The following is a 17882-nucleotide window of genomic DNA, read 5'->3' on the forward strand; positions in this document are numbered from 1 at the left end:
GGCTCCCTCTTTTGGGGGTCCTGGGAAGCTGGCAGCTGGTGGACACCAAAGTGTGGAGGACTTCAGTCACTGAATCTGGTCACTCAAGTCAGTTACCTGGAAGGTTAGATGGGGGAGCTAGCTGGTGGCAAGAGGGATGGTGCAAGTGCACAAGTGCAGTGAGGAGCTACAGATGTTCTCGGCATCTGATTTGCATCGTTTTTTTTCCATCCAGTTGTAAAAATGCATTGGGCTCCGGAAACCAGAACTTCCTGGTATGAATCAGATGGAACCTGAACTGTGGGGAAGGTGGCAAGTTTTCCAGTGCAAGCCTAGGGAGTGTACTTGGGCAGAAAGTCATGTCAGGTCCATAAACACAGCAAGATGGAGAGGCCACCAAAAGCAGAAGCAGAAATAGCGGAGGGGTCCCCCATCCCACCTCACTCAAACCCGCCAGCTCCCGCCAGACGTTCCCCTCCTTTGCTCTCCCTTCCCTCTTCCTCTTCTTTGTTTTTCTTTCTCTCTCCAAGTTTTGTTTTGCTCCAGGGACTCCTCAGCTGGCCTGCAGGGCTGCAGTTGGCTTGATAATCTTGGAGTTGCTAGGTCTTTTTTTTTTTTTTTTTTTTGGAGTGCAGGAGAGATGCAGAGAAAGCTGGTCTCCTCCATGGATTTCTCCTCTCTGGGAAGCCACCGGAAACATGCCTCTCTGTTCCACCCCGAGGCAATATATTCCAGGTGTTTCTTCTACAAGGAGGAGAAATTGGCTCCTAACTCAACTTTTAATCAGGGTGTTTTTGGATATGTTGAATTCGTTGCATATATTTGTGCTTATTCTGGTTTTGAAGTCAGATCTTGTCTCTTTCTCACTTGGTCTGCGGGTAGCTCTCGGAACACCCTGAACTGAGTTCATCCCCTATTTGGGAGTGATGGATTAGGAGCCCGGCGGAGGACAGACATGGTTCTGCAGAGCACAACTCTGTATTTTGCTAGCGTTCAGCGTGGCAGGGTGAGTTTAGGAGATGGGTAAAACACATAGCAACGAAACAGGTGCTGCCGCAGCAGTAACTCTGGGGAGGGCCCCGCCCAGCTTGGCAGCAATGGTGTGTGTTTTCCAGCTACAGAGGCTGGAGCCCATGCAGTGCTGACAGAGGTCAGGTTCTGGAAATATCAAGGACCATCATCTCCCAGGCACCGGCCCGAGACACCTCGTACGTTTCGTGTTCAGATGCAGAAGCACACCTGGCAGGCCACAGCTTTCTGCCTTCCAGCAGGGAGGGCTGATGGTCTCTCATGCAGATGTCTATAAATACACGCTCTTATGCGCCTGAAAGCTTTCTGGCAGAGGGGCAGAGTGATTCCTTCCCGGCTCAGCATGTGGTGGGAGGACTCGGTGAGTGAATATGGGAAGCACCTAGCACAGCTCCTGGTGCAGAGTAGGCATTTAATCTTCAGCTTCCCTTCCTCCGTTCTACCTCCTCTTTCATCTTCATTCCTACCTTCTCTCTTGAGGGAACTTACCAGAACATGTGTTTAGTGTCCCATTATGTGTACATGTATAACGGAAGACATTATATTCTTTGATGACTGGTAGGACGCCTCTTCTCCCAGACTCCCTATTAAGTAGTATAAGTAACCCTGGGCCGCCAATCACGGTCTTCGACCCCTCCTTTATCAACTTGCCATCTCACTTACTATTCAGCCTTTATCTTTGCCCCCTCAGGGAGGGGGGTGAGACATCTGTTTAATATTTTCCTTCTTTGGAACCAGGCCATTGGAAAGCAGACAAGGCAGGGCTGGCCAGGTGGAATTGGCAGGGAGCTGGTGAGCACCTCAACATTGCCTAACAAGGCAAGACATTGGCGGAACACCGGCCAGGAACCACGGGGCTTTGGCTGCTTTGCTGCAGGAGGGCGGGCCACTGGCAACAGGTGAGGATGTTGTGGTGGGAGCAGAGTTCAGCTCTAGACCATGTTCCCAGGGGAGGGCCAGCACTTGGGTGAGGCACACTGACCTCACTATCAAGGTGAGTAATGTTTTAGTGCAATATTGACAATAATTGAATTCAACGTGAAAAAAAATCTATGGTGAGCTAACCTGTCAAAACATTGGGGTGGCAGTAATACCGATCTTGTCTGTTTTAGTCAGCTCAGGCTGCCACAACACACTGGGTGGCTTAAACAGCAGACATTTATTTCCCTCAGTTTTGGAGGCTGGGAGTCCAAGATCAAGGTTTGGTGGAGTCAGTTTCTGGGGAGAGCTCTCTTCCTGGCTTGCATATGGCTGCATGTGGTAGAAAGAGAGGGAGAAATACAGAGATAGAGACAGAGTCAGAGATAGAGAGGGGCAAAGAGTCAGGGTGTACACCAGTCAGAGAGCACACTCTGGTGTGTCCCTTCCTAAAAGGGCACTAATCCCATTATGAGGGCCCCATCCTCATGGTCTCCTCTTGCTCTGGTTATTTTTCCAAGTCCCCCTTTCAAATACCATCACATTGGGGATTAAAGTTTTAGCATACAAATTTTAGGGGGACACAGTCCATCCATAACACTGTCTTTATATGATATTTGATATTTTATCACTGGCTTTTGTATTTTTATTTTTAAGAATATTGCATTAAAATTTTGTGTATTTTGATTACTGATGTTTTTGGTGCTGCTTTCAATTTTGCCTTATTCACCTTGTCCTTGTCCTGGCCCTGCTCTAGGGAGACCCCAACTCCTGGATCTGGGAAAGGGACATTGGGCCAAGGCATTACCCTGAATTAAAGGTTGATCACTCATTGGATTGGTCCAATGTTGACCAAATTCTTCATTTCCTTTTTGATTATTTGATTATTTTGATTATTGTCAAGGGTATGGTTGTATTTTCAAAACTTAATTATTTCTGTTGCTCCACAGGACCTTGCATTTCATCCAGTGCTGCAATAACTAGTTAAACATAATATTCCATAATCAAATCTGATTTTTTTATTTTATTTATTTTTATTTTTATTTTTTTTTTAAATCTGATTTTTTTAAAAAAAGATTTTATTTATTTATTTGAGAGAGACAGAGAACATGAGCAGGGAGGTATACAGGCAGAGGGAGCTGGCCATAGGACTCAGAGAGCATGAGCAGGGAGGTATACAGGCTAAGCAGGGAGCTGGCCATAGGACTCAGTCCCAGGACCCCGAGATCACGAGCTGAGCCGGAGGCATATGCTTAACCAACTGAGCCACCCAGGTGCCCCAATCAAATATAACTTTTAAAAATTTTCACGTGAATGGAGGTAGTCAGGAGGTAGTCAGGAGCTAGAGAACCCATTTTGAATCTTCAGCTTTATTAGGCAAACTTTTGCTGTAACGTCTGTAATTTTGGTGTGTTTGCAGATTTAATCTAATTTTAAAAACTAAGTATTGTTTCAGCTCTCAGCGTGACTTTTTTCACAATCTTTTTGATAGTTTCCCAGAATTAAGTATTTTTTAAACTTTTGATTTTGAAAGAATATCAAATTTACAGGAATGTTATAGGAACTGTGCAAAGGATTTCTATCTATATACCCTTTACTGAGATTCACTAATTGTTTATATTTTGCTTTATTAGCTCTTTCTGTGTGTATACATGCATACACATATACATATGAGCACACACAGGTATGAATAAACATGTATATGCATGAACACACATTTATATATGAACACACATAATACATATGAGCTGCACATGCATGTACATATGTACACACAGGTATACATATAAATATATAATTGTTTTCTGAAATATTTGTTAGTAAATTAGAGGCCTCATTCATTAATCTAATCTGTTATATAATCCACAGTCCATATTCAATTTTCACCAGTTGTCCTAACATTCATTACAGCTATTCCTTTTTCCTGGATCCACGGTCTAATCCAAGATCATGCATCACATTTGGTTGTCAAATTCCTTTAATCTCCTTTAATCTGGAACAGTTCCTCAGCATTTCCTTTTCTTTCTTGACCTTGTTAAGTTTTTGAAGGGCACAGTTATTTTGTAGACTGTTCCTAAATTTGGTTTGTCTATTGTTTTCTCATGTTTAGATTCAGATTATACATCTTTGGCAGGAATACCACTGCCATATATACCAGAAGTGATATATCCTCAGTTTGCCATATCAAAAGCTCATGGTAGTGGTTTATCCCAATTTTGGTGATGTTTAATTTCCTTTTTTTTTTTTTTTTGAGACAATATCACCCAGCTGCTTTCCTTGCCCCTTGTTTTTTTTTTTCTCCCACTTGTATTAAGATTTCATTGAAATATAACATTGTATAAATTTTAGGGGTACAATGTGATAATTTGATATATGATTACATTGTGAAATAATTGACACAATAGGGTTAGTCGCACCATCTTGGTGATATTCACTTTGGTCACTTGGGTAAGATAGTGCCAGATGGTTCTCTCCACCATAAAGTTAGTTGGTTCTACTTTGAAATTAATAAACAATTTATAGAGTTATTTTGAGACTGTATGTTTTGTTCCTAATCAAACTTTCACCCATTTGTTTTAGTATCCATTGTTGATTATTTCCCATTTTCATTTAAAGTATTCAAAAAATTCTCTTGGGATTTTTTTTCTTTGATTTATGTGTTGTTTAGAAGTGTGTTATTTAGGGACACCTGGGTGGCTCAGTGGTTGAGCGTCTGTTCTCCTTCTGCGTATGTCTTTGCCTCTCTCTCTGTGTCTCTCATGAATAAATAAATAAAATCTTTAGAAAAAAGTGTGTTGTTTAATTTCCAAGGATTTGGGGATTTTCCAGCTCTGTTACTGCTTTTTAATTTAGTTCCACAATGGAGTGCGAGTAGACATTGTCAAGGGAGGAGAGTGTTCTGTAGTCTCCTGTGATTGGGGCACAGGTGAGCCTGTGCCCCTGGACCATGAACTTCACCCATATCTTTCTGGTGTCTCTCACCAGTATCCTCCTCTCTCCCTTGTGGTTGGGACTGGATGCCTAGAGGGTGGCCAGAGTTGAGCATTTCTCTTCTCTATGTAGGTTAGGCTCTGGTAAATAGTTTTTCCTGATGGTGGGCCTTTTTAAGACTAGAATGCTGTGGCATATTTCAAAATGGTTCCTTGTTTTCTCCCCAGGCTGGAAACACGAGGAGGTTTTTCTTTGCTAGTTGCTATGAAGAGTTCCTGGTAGAGCTCTTGGAAGGAAAACTTACACAAGTGTGGGAGCCCCCTATGACTAGGTTCCCCTGGAGTTTCTAACTCTCATACTTGTCCAGATTGAGCCTCTAGCAGTTGGTCAATTATAATCAGTTTTTCTGACTTGCACTATTCCTGCAGGAGTTTGTGCTCATGGTTTTCTCCAGTAAGTTTTGATTCTTAGTATCTTTCTGTCTATCTCTTCAATTCTGGGCGAAAGTGGTTTGCTCTGTGACCTCATTTCTCTGACACATCCAAGAAGAGTTGTTGGCTTTTCAGTTGTTCAGGTCTAAGCTCCTTACATGCTGGCTCAGAAACTGGACTGGAAGTCCATTGATGATGATATCTTTATCTCCGTCATTCCTTCTGTATGTATTAGTTGACCTTCTAGTGCAGGAGGAGCTTTTATTTTTTATTAGTTACCTAAGTGAAATGTTTATGTATTTATGCATTTGTTTATTTAAATAGTCTCTTAGACTCATAGGTTCCTATATTATTTAATGGATTATAACCTGTTCTTATTTATGTTGATACTCAGATCACTCCTGACTTGGCCAGTGGAAGTCTTTTGGATGAACTCCCACACCAGGCTTCCCACTCAGTGAGGAATCTGCCTCTCCCTCTGCCCTTTCCTCTGCTTGTGATCTCTCTCTCTCTCTCTCTCTCTCATATTCTCTCTCCCTCTCAAATAAATAAATAAAATCTTTTAAAAATATATATTTAAAAATGTTTAGGAAAAGTGAGGTCTGCTTTGTATATGCTTTGCATATTCTTGTATGCTTTGACATGTTCTCATTTTTCATTGAGCACTTTCTTACTTTCTGATGCAACAAGATGTTCCAGATGAGTCTTGCACTTTTCAAGCTCCATCTCTAGAACAATATTATTAAATTTTAGTTCATTAACTCCTTTCTTTTTTTGGAGAGGTTATTCTAGCTGAAGACAGAGATTGGATTCCATGTCATTTTAAAAAAAATGTTATTTATTTATTTATTTGACAGAAAGAGAGAGAAAGAGGACAAGCAGGGGTAGTGGCCAGCAGAGGGAGAGGGAAAAGCAGGCTCCCCACAGAGCAGGGAGCCCAATGCAGGGCTTGATCCCAGAATGCTGGGATCATTACCTGAGCTGAAGGCAGCTGCTTAACCAACTGAGCCACCCAGACGCCCTCCATGTCATTTGTTACGTTCATTGTACTAGGCAGCATGTTCCAAATGTGACATCATCAGCATTTCCTATAAAAAGGTGTCATCAGTTAGTCTTCTTTGAATCCATTGTTCTGCTTTGGTTTATTTAGCATTTCAGGCCTGGGTATAATTTGCACAGGTGCATTGATATATCATTTTGACATTTTGACTGATATATATATTTGACCAAATAAAGCATGCTTTATTTGGGTGTGTTCGTTAAGAACTGCAACTAAAACTGACAGTTAATATATCTAGTGATGGCTGGTTCTGGGCTTAGTCCTTGTTGATTCTCTAGGGCATAAAATATGGTCCCTGCTCCCAAGTCATTTATATTCTAGTAGGGAAGACAAGAAGAGCCTACACTAAGCCATGACAAATGCCACATGAAAGTATATAAATCACCACTGCATTATATGGGTGCCAGTAGTAAGTCTGTGCTAATTCTTATGGATGAGGATGGAGAAGGCAAGCAAGACCTAGGATAAACTCTGAACATTTACCTTGCCTAGAAAGATGAACTGTTTCATAGATGACCTTTTACACCTGGGCTATAAATCTCAATGGGACACAGATAGGGAAGAATGGGCTGCTGTAACAAAGTCTTGGGTCTCACTGAATTTCCATACATAAGCATTCCTTGGAGCCTAGACCAGGATCATGGAGTTGAAGTAGGATAGCATGACCTATGACATTGTCTGCCTTTATTCACTCCCAATTATCCTAGAGCAAGGAACTCTGAGTCTTTGTAAAATTGCTCTTGAGAATGATGTTGCCAGACTCTTGCAGAGAGAATATTACCTAGCAGATAAGCATGCCAAGGTTTTTTTCTGGCCCAATAATTTTATATCTCCATACTGTCTGTACTTTAGGTTGTAAATGCCTTGGGGCAGAGCCCCTTATTTTACTTATTGGCATCTCCCATTGTGTCTGTCTACGAATTATTCATTGATTGATTGCTTTTCTGAAATAACTCCAATTGTTTTGGGATGTGTAACATGGGAGATACAGTAATGAGATGTATTGAGTTGTGTAAATATAAAGCTTTCTTATGTGTGTTAGCTTAGTCTTGTGGCCCTGGAGTGGCTCTATAGTTCCTTGTAGAAGCAAAATCACTGTAGCAGTTCCAGACCTCACTTTTCCTAAACATTTTTAAATATATATTTTTAAAAGACTTTATTTATTTATTTGAGAGGGAGAGAGAATATGAGAGAGAGAGAGAGAGAGAGAGAGAGAGAGAGATCACAAGCAGAGGAAAGGGCAGAGGGGGAGGCAGATTCCTCACTGAGTGAGAAGCCTGGTGTGGGAGTTGATCCCAGGACCCTGGGATCATGACCTCAGCTGAAGGCAAAGGCATAACCAACTGAGCCATCCAGATACCCAAAACATTTTTTTAAGCACATTGTTCTTTATTTAAAAAGCAGATGGCCTTTTAAAAGAAAGGAGCTCCTATATATTGAAAAGTCTCCTTTAAATAAAATGAAAACTATGACCGAGATGATCTTCAGTATTGAACTGTAGGCAAACTTAAAGCAAGAGAGGCCTTCCTGGCAACCCTAAAATAAAAGCAGATAGGTGACTTCTCTGCTGCCCATGAAGATGGCTCCTGGAAAGATGGTTTACATTCTTTATGCTCCCTTCTTGGGCCTTACTCTTGGGCCAGTGAAGCCTGAAGCTTAGTGTCTTATAATTCTTCCAGCCAAGGAGGCCTTGGGACTCTGCCCTCTTAATGGCAGTGGTAGGTTCTGGTAGAACACCAAGGCTCTACTGAACAAGGAACTATCAAATCATGCAGTGCTTACAGCTGGAATGCCTGTGTGCATCAATGTTGGAAACCAGAGTTGGATTAAGGAAATCCCCCACCCTGAAATGAATATTGGCTTGAGTTATCCAGCCCAGAAATATTTCATGTCTTTGAGATTTGCTGGTAGGCCACGCTTGCCTCAAGTTAAAGGGTCAGATTTTCCCGTAAGCACTTGAGCTCTCTTGCTATTTTGGGTAATCACCTCTTCACACACATATGCTTAATAAGGAGCCGGAGCATAGGGAGTTTTGTCAACTTTGTCCTGTGTTGCATTAGGATCCTTCCTTGGCCAAGTGAATGTTCTTGATGAGTTTGCCTCCTTCTGTGATCATGTTGTAGGGCTTTTGATTAGACATTGTTGTCTGTAATTCATCCCCATGTTAACAGGCATTCCTCCAAGTGACGACAAGATCTGGACTGCAGTGGATGATGGCTCTCCCCTGGGATCTCCTGGGGACAGGCTGGTGCTTTTAGAACTGCCGTGTGCCTTGATCTTAATTTATCTGTTGTATTCAGTATCATTGGAAGCTGGGAAAAGGCCAAATACCTGACCTCTGTTCCAGGGCTGTGATATTGCACCAACTCCAAGCTTCCTTTGATCCTGGGTTTGGCAAGCCCAAGTAGGGGACTCCTTGGTCCCCAGAGGTTCATCTGACTTTGTCCATTTGTGACATTTAGTCTTAAAATTATAGTTTGACTTGACTGCAGATTGGAGAAAAAGAAGGCTTTGCCAGTATGCCAGAAAGTAGCTGATCAGACTGAGGCTTTTCCAAGTGTTCACATGAAGATTAGTGATCCCCCAGTCATCACCTGGCTGTCATGTGACAACTCTTGAGAGCTAGGACTTTGGGCTTTGTTTGGCCTTTCTGGTAATAAGACTTGGAAAGGTGGACAAAGCCATTATAGACAGGCTATAGTGTTCATGTTAAGGCCAATCCCACTCCAAATACAGACCACTTCTTGGCCTTTTTAATTTTAGAGCTTTTATATAGAATGAATTCAGATTTGCTGAAATAATGTCTACCTTTGTAGGGGGCAAGAAAATATTCACCAATTTTATTGAAAAAAATCTCATGGAGAGAATTACTGTCTTACATAAGCATGAAGGCCAATAAACTGGAAAGGAAAAAGAAAGAAAAATGTGAAACAACCTTATGTGTGAAATATTAGTGCTGAGTTAGGAAGACAGGAGTTTAAGACAATTCCCATATGTGTAGCATCATACATATTATGGGCACACAGCTTTTCTCCTGCATCTTCCATTCCCATCTGAAACCTTATTGTGTGAACTGCAAAATAGTGAAACTGCATTTTAAAATGTGTTTTATAATTAGAAGCAGTGGCCTTGATGAATTTTGTCACAAAATTAAGTCTTAAAGAGAACAGGCTGAAAGCCAATTGCTAGCAATGTGGAAAAATGTCAGGATTGGGTCTTTGTACTTAAAAAAAATGAAGTGCCTCTCTTTCTCCCAACCTCTTTTCAGGGCTGCTTTCTCTGTTTCTATACTGCTCTAAAATGCTTGAACTGAGGGTAGATCTAAATAGCTGGGGATGTACCATTCCTTAAAGTGGTTTAAGAGCCTTTTCCTGGTGGTGTCCTGTGCTTGGTGTTCTGAGACAGCAGAATTTCAGGTAAAAGAAGTCTTGGATTTCTGTTATTTTTTGTTTGTTTGTTTTTGTGGGCTCTAGGGCAGTTTCCTGGACAAGAAAAAAGTCTTTGTCAGCCTTCCCAGAGCCAAAGAGTAACTATGGAGCCTCCTATGGCTAGCCCACCTGGGAAGTTCAGCCATACTTCGTGTGGGCACACAGTCTGGACATTTGTAGATGTTCAAGGCTATGTTAGGGTAGGCTGCCAAGGAGACAGAGGGGTTAAACACCTGGCACTACTGGTTGGCTCCAGGATTGTAACAAGGCTTAGAAAAAGAGAGTGCCTAACAAGTTTGCCTCTCGGTAATGGCCCATTCGAGAACTGGGAGTCTTGGTTTCAGTCTGAAGACCCTGTTGCTTTCAAGCACAGAAAAATTGCGCTCCTTGTAGCACACTTACATCATCTGCCACCACAGCCCTACATTCCTAGGAGCTGAAGAAACTGCTCAAGAGTCCCATTCAGATATTCAACACAGCTGGGGACAGGGCCCTCTCCCACATGCAGCAGGGACAGCACAGAAGAGAGAACCCCTTAGGGGCTGTAGGTCTGGAGAACCAGCAAGACTCAAGTAGGCATAGGAAGCACTCACATCGTGCCAGTGACCTTTGGGAGTGTGTGCTGCAAATTGGCAGGGAATGGAGCAGGAAGCTATTTTTTACCAGGCCAATGGTGACTTTCATGTTTGCCCCCCAAGATCAAAAACAATGAGGTGTTGCAACCAAGGCTATGAGGTGGAGTAGAACATGGCACCTGTGGTTGCAGCAAAGTGAACTTTAATGACTGCCAAGGAGAGCTCAAGAGCCATTTGGAGACCCTGCCCTGCAAAGGGGGAGGACCAGAGCTTGGGATTTGACAGATCTCCTGCCCCAGGTTTGGAGCCAATGATTGGTATTATTGTTACTCAGAACTTGTCAAGTGGCCTTTCTCCTACTGCAAGAAGGGGGAGCCACCCAGCTTACTCCTATTCCTTAGCAGAGAAACATCCCTGATTCTTATTCAGGGGGACTGCATGTGAGCAGCTGACTGTGCGTGGAACTCCACTGAAGTCAATGTTGGGCTTTACTAAGAACTTAGAATACCTAGCCAAGCAGAGACAGTATCTCCTATCAATGGAGACATAAACTCACCATTAATTTGTTATCCTCTGACAGCTGGAATTCGGACATTTCTAGTCTTTGGGTAAGGAAAATTGTTTCTCTGTTGTCAAGGAAATTTATTCCAAACTAGGTGTTTTCTGACGTTACGGATATAATTTTTTTCCTAGTCATTTGTTTTCTGGAATATTCTATCTGATTGTATATGGCTAGATGACATCTGAACAGTGTAATGATTTCATCTGTTCTTAAAAATTTGCATTTGCTATAGTATGAAAATGGCTCATGGGTGCTACCTTTCTTTGGGTGGCATAAATGCTAACACTTATTCAGAGTGCCAGTGTGACGTGCTAGGCTTTCCTGTTTTGACTGCCTCTTTTGGCAAAGACCCAAGGTCCCACATACTGATGTTGAGAATGACCCACCAGGTCCTCCAATGAGAAATATGTCGCACACTGTGCTTTAATACCAGCAAGCATTGAGCAGTTGAAGCTGTTCTTTCTTACTCTTCTTGGTAATAATGTTTGAACTCTGTCTGGTGTTCTGATTAAAGCTTACCTGTCGGATGGTGAAGGGCAGGCTCATAGTTATCAAGGTATGAGTATCAGATATTAAAAAAAAACCCCAAAATAGTAGCAGCAAAATCACATCAGAGGTTACACAGCTCAGGCCAATGCCACTGAACAGGCTTTCTGGGAAGGTCTCAGGCTTGGCACAATATGTGGAGTTTGAGGGAAGGTGCTCATGTGTCTTCTGCTGAAGTTGGCAGGTACTTCATTGGTCCATCATGGCTCTGGCCTCCTTAAATTATGTTCAAGGCTAAAAATGAGACCACGTCATGTGGGCTTCTGCCCTAAAGATGCATTTGGAGAGAGGTCTCCTTTATGCCAGTGGGTTTTGATTCTGCAACAGGCAGCTTCATCTTGGGTCTTTTATCCTCAATCCTTTTGAGAAGTGTCTCGGTGGAGAATAAGATGTGGCCTTGGGACCGCCTGGGTGGCTCAGCGGTTTAGCGCCTGCCTTCGGCTCAGGGCATGATCCTGGAGACCCGGGATCGAGTCCCACGTCGGGCTCCCTGCATGGAGCCTGCTTCTCCCTCTGCCTGTGTCTCTGCCTCTCTCTCTCTCTCTCTCTCTGTCTCTCATGAATAAATAAATAAAACCTTAAAAAAAAAAAAAAAAGATGTGGCCTTGCCTGATGAAGCTGTGGAGGAACCTGTCCTTCACCAGCCATGTATGCCCAGCCCTCAAGGCTGTGAGACTGTTACAACCAAGTGATACTTTGTTTCTTAAGGCTTTTTTCTTTTTTTTTTTGAAGTCGTGCCCCTTTTTCCTTGACCCTTCTTTCCCACTCCTGCCAGTTGTGCCATTTGGCCAGAATGTACCAAATTAAAAGTTAAGTATTTTATTGTGTACTTATGCTAAGGGATGGCATTTCTTTTTTTTTTTAAGATTTTATTTATTTATTCATGAGACACACACACACACACACACACACACAGAGAGAGAGAGAGAGAGAGAGAGAGAGAGAGAGAGAGAGGCAGAGACACAGGCAGAGGGAGAAGCAGGCTCCATGCCGGGAGCCCGATGTGGGACTTGATCCTGGGTCTCCAGGATCAGGCCCTGGGCTGCAGGTGGCGCTAAACCGCTGAGCCACCCCGGCTGCCCAGGGATGGCATTTCAAGACAGATGTTATCTCCTATCTATATGTTTTAAATGCAAATGTATTTCAAAAGCCACAGAATGGGATATTTGAAATTATGACTGTCTTAGAGGTCATAGAAAAGAAGTTTTTTTTTTTAAGGTTTTAATTAATTTATTTATGATAGTCACAGAGAGAGAGAGAGAGAGAGAGAGAGAGAGAGGCAGAGACATAGGCAGAGGGAGAAGCAGTCTCCATGCACCAGGAGCCCGACGTGGGATTTGATCCCAGGTCTCCAGGATCACGCCCTGGGCCAAAGGCAGGCGCCAAACCGCTGCGCCACCCAGGGATCCCCATAGAAAAGAAGTTTAAGGCCATTCTTGCCAGGCACCTGGGTGGCTGAGTGGTTGAGCATCTGCCTTTGGCTCAGGTTGTGATCCTGGGTTCCTGGGATCGAGTCCTGCATCAGGCTCCCTGCAGGGAGAGCCTTCTTCTCCCTCTGCTTGTGTCTCTGCCTCTCTCTCTGTGTCTCTCATGAATAAATAAATAAATAAAATCTTAAAAAAAAAGACCATTCTTGCCTTGAGGTTTGTTTGGAGATTGTGTGAACTGCACTGAGAGATATGGAGAGGCCTGAACTGTGGATCACAGTTCAAAGAGTCTGTGTTTTCCCTTCTATGTGCTCCTGGCACTCAGGGTCCTAACAATCTAGACCATGTCATGCCACTGAGCCAGTGCTGCCTGAGAGGCAGAAAAAGTAGCAGCTGCTTCTGTTACGATCAGCCTCAAAGACGGAGGCTAAGGACCTCACTGCTAGGTCCCTGCCAAGGCCTTTGGCTTTCTTAAATGACTTGATCACACAGTGATGTTTCAAGGCTGGGTGCTCCCCAGCTGGAGCCCTGAAAATGCTTACATGGCATCCCTAGGGAAGGAAACTAACTTGAAAGAAACTCCCACAAAGTAAATCACCAGGACCGGATGGTTTTCATCCAAGAGTTGGGGAAGGAAATGAAGTGTGAAATAGCACAGATACTGATGAAGACATTAGTTCTCCATTAAAACCACAACTGTGTCAGAGCAGAGGAAGTTTGCTAACATGATGACCGTATTGCTACAGGAGAAAGAGTAGTGGCCTATCTGTTGCCTTTAGAAATCCTGGTCCACTTGGAAAGAATGGCGCAAGACATGAACAATAACACATAGCCTTTATTCCCCTCAAGCAGGTAAGAGGGACAGCATGCTGATTCATGCGTGACAGCATTTTAGTAGAAACCTTGGAAAGAATATAGTAGTGAATATGCAGCACATAGGCTGCTATCCCCCACCTCTGTGCTCATGGCAGACATCACTAATCAATCTGGCGCTCTTTCCTTTGAGCTTGGATTGGGCCTCATACTCCTCAGTTTTGTGCACCTGACTCCCACCATCAAATGACCAGAGTTGATATATGTGTTAAAACTCACTTTCCCTTCTTGCTTAATGGAGTGTATTTTAGTATGGACCACAATAGTTCATAATTAAATTATAATGACAGAAGGAAGTCTTTCACAGGTAGTTTAGTTCAAAAGCATGACAAGAAACATTCTTTCTTCTAAAGGCTAAGTTAGCAGAACATCCATCTCCATGGGTAAATAGTTTTGTGAGAACTGAATCCAGATGTGCAATCTCAACTCAAACCACAGTAGGGTCTTTCTGGAGGGAAGAGAAGTCACTTCCTCTGTGGCAACAAGCAGTATGCTCCAGAAATTCCTTTGAGGAATGAGAATAGCAGCATCCTTCATTAGGCATTTCCTCACAGAGTTTGTAAATGTTGTCGAGTCCTGCCTTCATAATGACTCAGTGGGGCAAAGAAGTGAGGTATGTTTTGAGAGAAGAGCTTCACGGAAACCCAGAGAGAAGGGAGACAGGAATGTTGGACCCTAGAGAAGCCGAGTAACTCTATGGAGAACTTGCAGTTTCTCTGGGATGGGCCTTTATTTCACACTAAGGGGGCAGAAGGACAGTTCTGCTGCAGGTCTGTGAATCCCATGGGGTTATCCACAAAACATTTTATCATTGGAGTGAACAAACTTCCTGTCACTGATAATGACTGACTATAATAACTGTCCTACAGCCCAGTTATAAAGCAGTTTGTGATGGAACAGATATCCTGGAGTACATAATGTAATCTGATCATTTAAAGACAACTATCTGCCTGCCCTCATTAGGGTATGGGCTGTTTTTCTTGATCAGTGAAAAAAACGCCACACACTTTGATTAACAGAGAATGAGAATATAGTAAAATGCATGCAAAGCCTGGGAGAGACCCAAACTGTACCGTGATTTCTCACTGATAGTTCAGGATCTTGCCATGTTGCAGGGTCATTACTGGGGTAATGACCAGGTGTTGCAGCTTAGGGGTCATGGCAGCAATGATGCAATGGGATCCATTGGTCAGCAGACCTGGTTACTGATTCTCCTTACCATTAGGTACCACCCTGACACCTTGCTCAGATCTAGCAAAATCATAGGTCATGGGATGAGATGCCGGGGAAGGCATTTTGTCTAGATCTTTGCCTCAAGGAGTTAGGGATTCTCATCAAGTCCATTTTAAAAGGAGGCAGTAGTTGCTTAGTGAGAGTAAGTTAAGTGCACGAGGTGGGGAGGCATGGGGGAGTGAGAGGAGAGAGAGTGGGCTTCCAGCCAGCAGACCTTCTCAAATTACCACTTTGCTTCTGAGCCTCAGTTTCCTAACTTTACTGGGCGTGGACAAATAAATGTAGGTTTAGCATCCTGTTAGGAGCACAGGGAGAAATCTCTGTGAAGAGATGAAACGTAGTGCTGATGACTTGTATTTGGAAGGTACCTTATAGTTGATAAAGTGCTTTCATCTGCATTATGTCACCCTGCTGAGGACTCCTCGAGTGGGGTAATAAGCAGTGGGATTCCTTAGCCACTTTCTATGGATGCCTTAGCTGCTACTGAGCGGGATGAGATGGCTTCCTCAAGGTCACAGCAAGGTCAGAGCCAGGGCGCAAACTCCTGCCTCCTGGTTCTGAATCCAGGGTTCCTTTGACCACAGAATGATAGATAATGGAGAGTTTACTCTATTTATCATTCACTTTTGTGACAGAAGAGTCTTCAGCGTCACAGCTTGGTAAAAATAGACTGTGAGAGCAAAGAGGTTCTCAGTAGCAAACAAACTGAGCTCACCAAAATGTTCTCGTGGGCAGGCTCGGTTGCCATGGCCTTTAGAAAAGCCTTGGCAGTCCCACAGCAGGCGGTGTCACCTACTCACTGTGCCCAGCCTTCCCTGAGGAGCTGCCTCTTGCCGGCACTGCCCTAGAGGACACAGGGCAGCGGGTGAGGGGTGAGGGCTAAGAGTAGGGTTTCTTCTGAGGTATGGGAACTACTGACCTGGAGCCCAGCCCTGGTGAGGGGGCCACACTGTGTGTCCCACAGTAGCAAACTTACTGGGGTTTTGGTACATGTGAAGAGAAACAGCCTAGGGAGCCTGAGGTTCCTTTGCCACCGAGGATTTTCTGAGTGGCAGGGCAAGAGGAGGGTGAGGGAGTATGAAGAGCAAAAGCAGCAAGGCTGAAGACAAGGCCTCATTTTTGTTTACTTAAAGATAATTTTTAATTCCCCCTACCTTACCAAATGATCTGTCTGATTTATTTATTTATTTATTTATTTATTTATTTATCTATTTATTTATAGAGATTTTATTTGAAAGGAAGAGAGTGATTTAGAGAGAGAGAGAGCACAAGCAGGGGCAGAGGCAGAGGCAGAGGGGGAAGGAGAAGCAGGCTCCCCGCTAAGCAGGGATCCTGACTCGGGGCTCCATCCTGGGACTCTGGGATCATGAACTGAGCTGAAGGCAGACACTTAACCAACTGAGCCACCCAGGTGCCCCAGATATGGACTAAAATTAAAATAAAAACATTTATACATACATATATATGTGGTTAAAATACAGATAATTAAGGAATAAGGAACCATACAGAGAAAGTTTAATGCTCCCAGAGAAACACAACCACTTTATCCTTGTAAGGGAGACAAAGAATGCATTTTTGTGAAGAAGCACCACTAGTATTCTATGTCGTTTTTTGAATATTTCCCTTGTTGAAAATATCTGGCAAAGGGGAAATGCTTTACATTACAGCAGAAGAACTTAGAAATTGGACAGTTTCCCCACTTGAGAAAGCCTATCAAACCAGTGGCCCTCATCCTTTTAAAGTCATCGGTTGCTTTAAGAATCCCATAAATACCATACATTCTCTTCCCAGAGAAATGCAAGCTCTTTCAAATTTAACTTATGACTTTAGGTCATATAAACCCCCAAAGCCCATCCACTGACATTAGGTTAATAACCTTTTCATTGAGAAAATTAGAAATTAATATTTTATGAACAACTTTTCCTTTGCAAAAAGATTTACTGCATGCAACTGAGATGTTTATAATTAAAATGTAGGTATACAGCCAATGTCACACAAAATATTCTGATTTCTGTGAAGTTCCATAGCCTACAACATTTAGTGTTTTATATATATACATATATTTTTTAAGTAAGCTCTACACTCAGCATGGTGCTCTAACTCACGACCCTGAGATCAAGAGTCATATGCTCCACTGACTGAGCCAGCCAGGTGCTCTCACATTCACTTATAATTTTATCTTACTTTTTTATTGTTTTTTTTAAAGATACTGTGTAGTGTGTACTCCAATGTAATTTGTATCTGATAATACATGTGATATTTGGTATAATAAGGAAAATCTGCCTTCACTGTTAAATCAATTTTGATTATACATAGAATATGGTTATAAAGTAATATTTTAATATATACAACAGCCCACATGCCATCAATAAGATCTCATCCTTCAGACTTGTGAATTCTGGGAAAAAATTACTTCCACATGTTCCTAAAACTACTTAAGATTTTTGACTAGTTGGTGGTCTATTGATTCTAAATATCTGACCTGTCAAAACTCCATCTTTAAACTCCACTGATGCATAGAGGCTTGGAATTAGCCAGGGCTGAATTTATTACAGAACAAAGGGAGGTGATGATTAACACACCCATCTGAGCAGTAGGGGGGAAAATAATCCTTGAATGGATTAGATGCCATGATCCTAAAACCACATTCTCTGAGTGTTGGGTCCTTGCCCAGAAACGGGGAGAGGCCAAACACTGATGCCTTTTAAATGACAGGATATCTCCATGGGACTCTGGTCAGGGACACTGGCACAGAGAGTTGAGGGTGAATAGGGAAAGTCTTTTTTTCTAGTAGAGTTGAGGACTAGACTCATTCCATGTGCAGTAACCCTCAAAAATGATGGCCTACCCAATTAGTGTTATACAATTACCAGTCTGCCTGACTGGGTGG

The 17882-nt window shown here is 42.8% G+C and overlaps 1 protein-coding gene across 5 annotated transcripts in view; it reads left to right on the plus strand.

Moving 5' to 3' along the window:
• The window catches only part of TBX15 (T-box transcription factor 15), a 124710-nt gene that overhangs the window by 43651 nt on the left and 63177 nt on the right, over window positions 1-17882 (plus strand). The gene's annotated exons all lie outside the window — the stretch shown is intronic.

Source organism: Canis aureus, chromosome 12 (genome assembly GCF_053574225.1).
Source record: "Canis aureus isolate CA01 chromosome 12, VMU_Caureus_v.1.0, whole genome shotgun sequence".
NCBI lineage: Eukaryota > Metazoa > Chordata > Mammalia > Carnivora > Canidae > Canis > Canis aureus.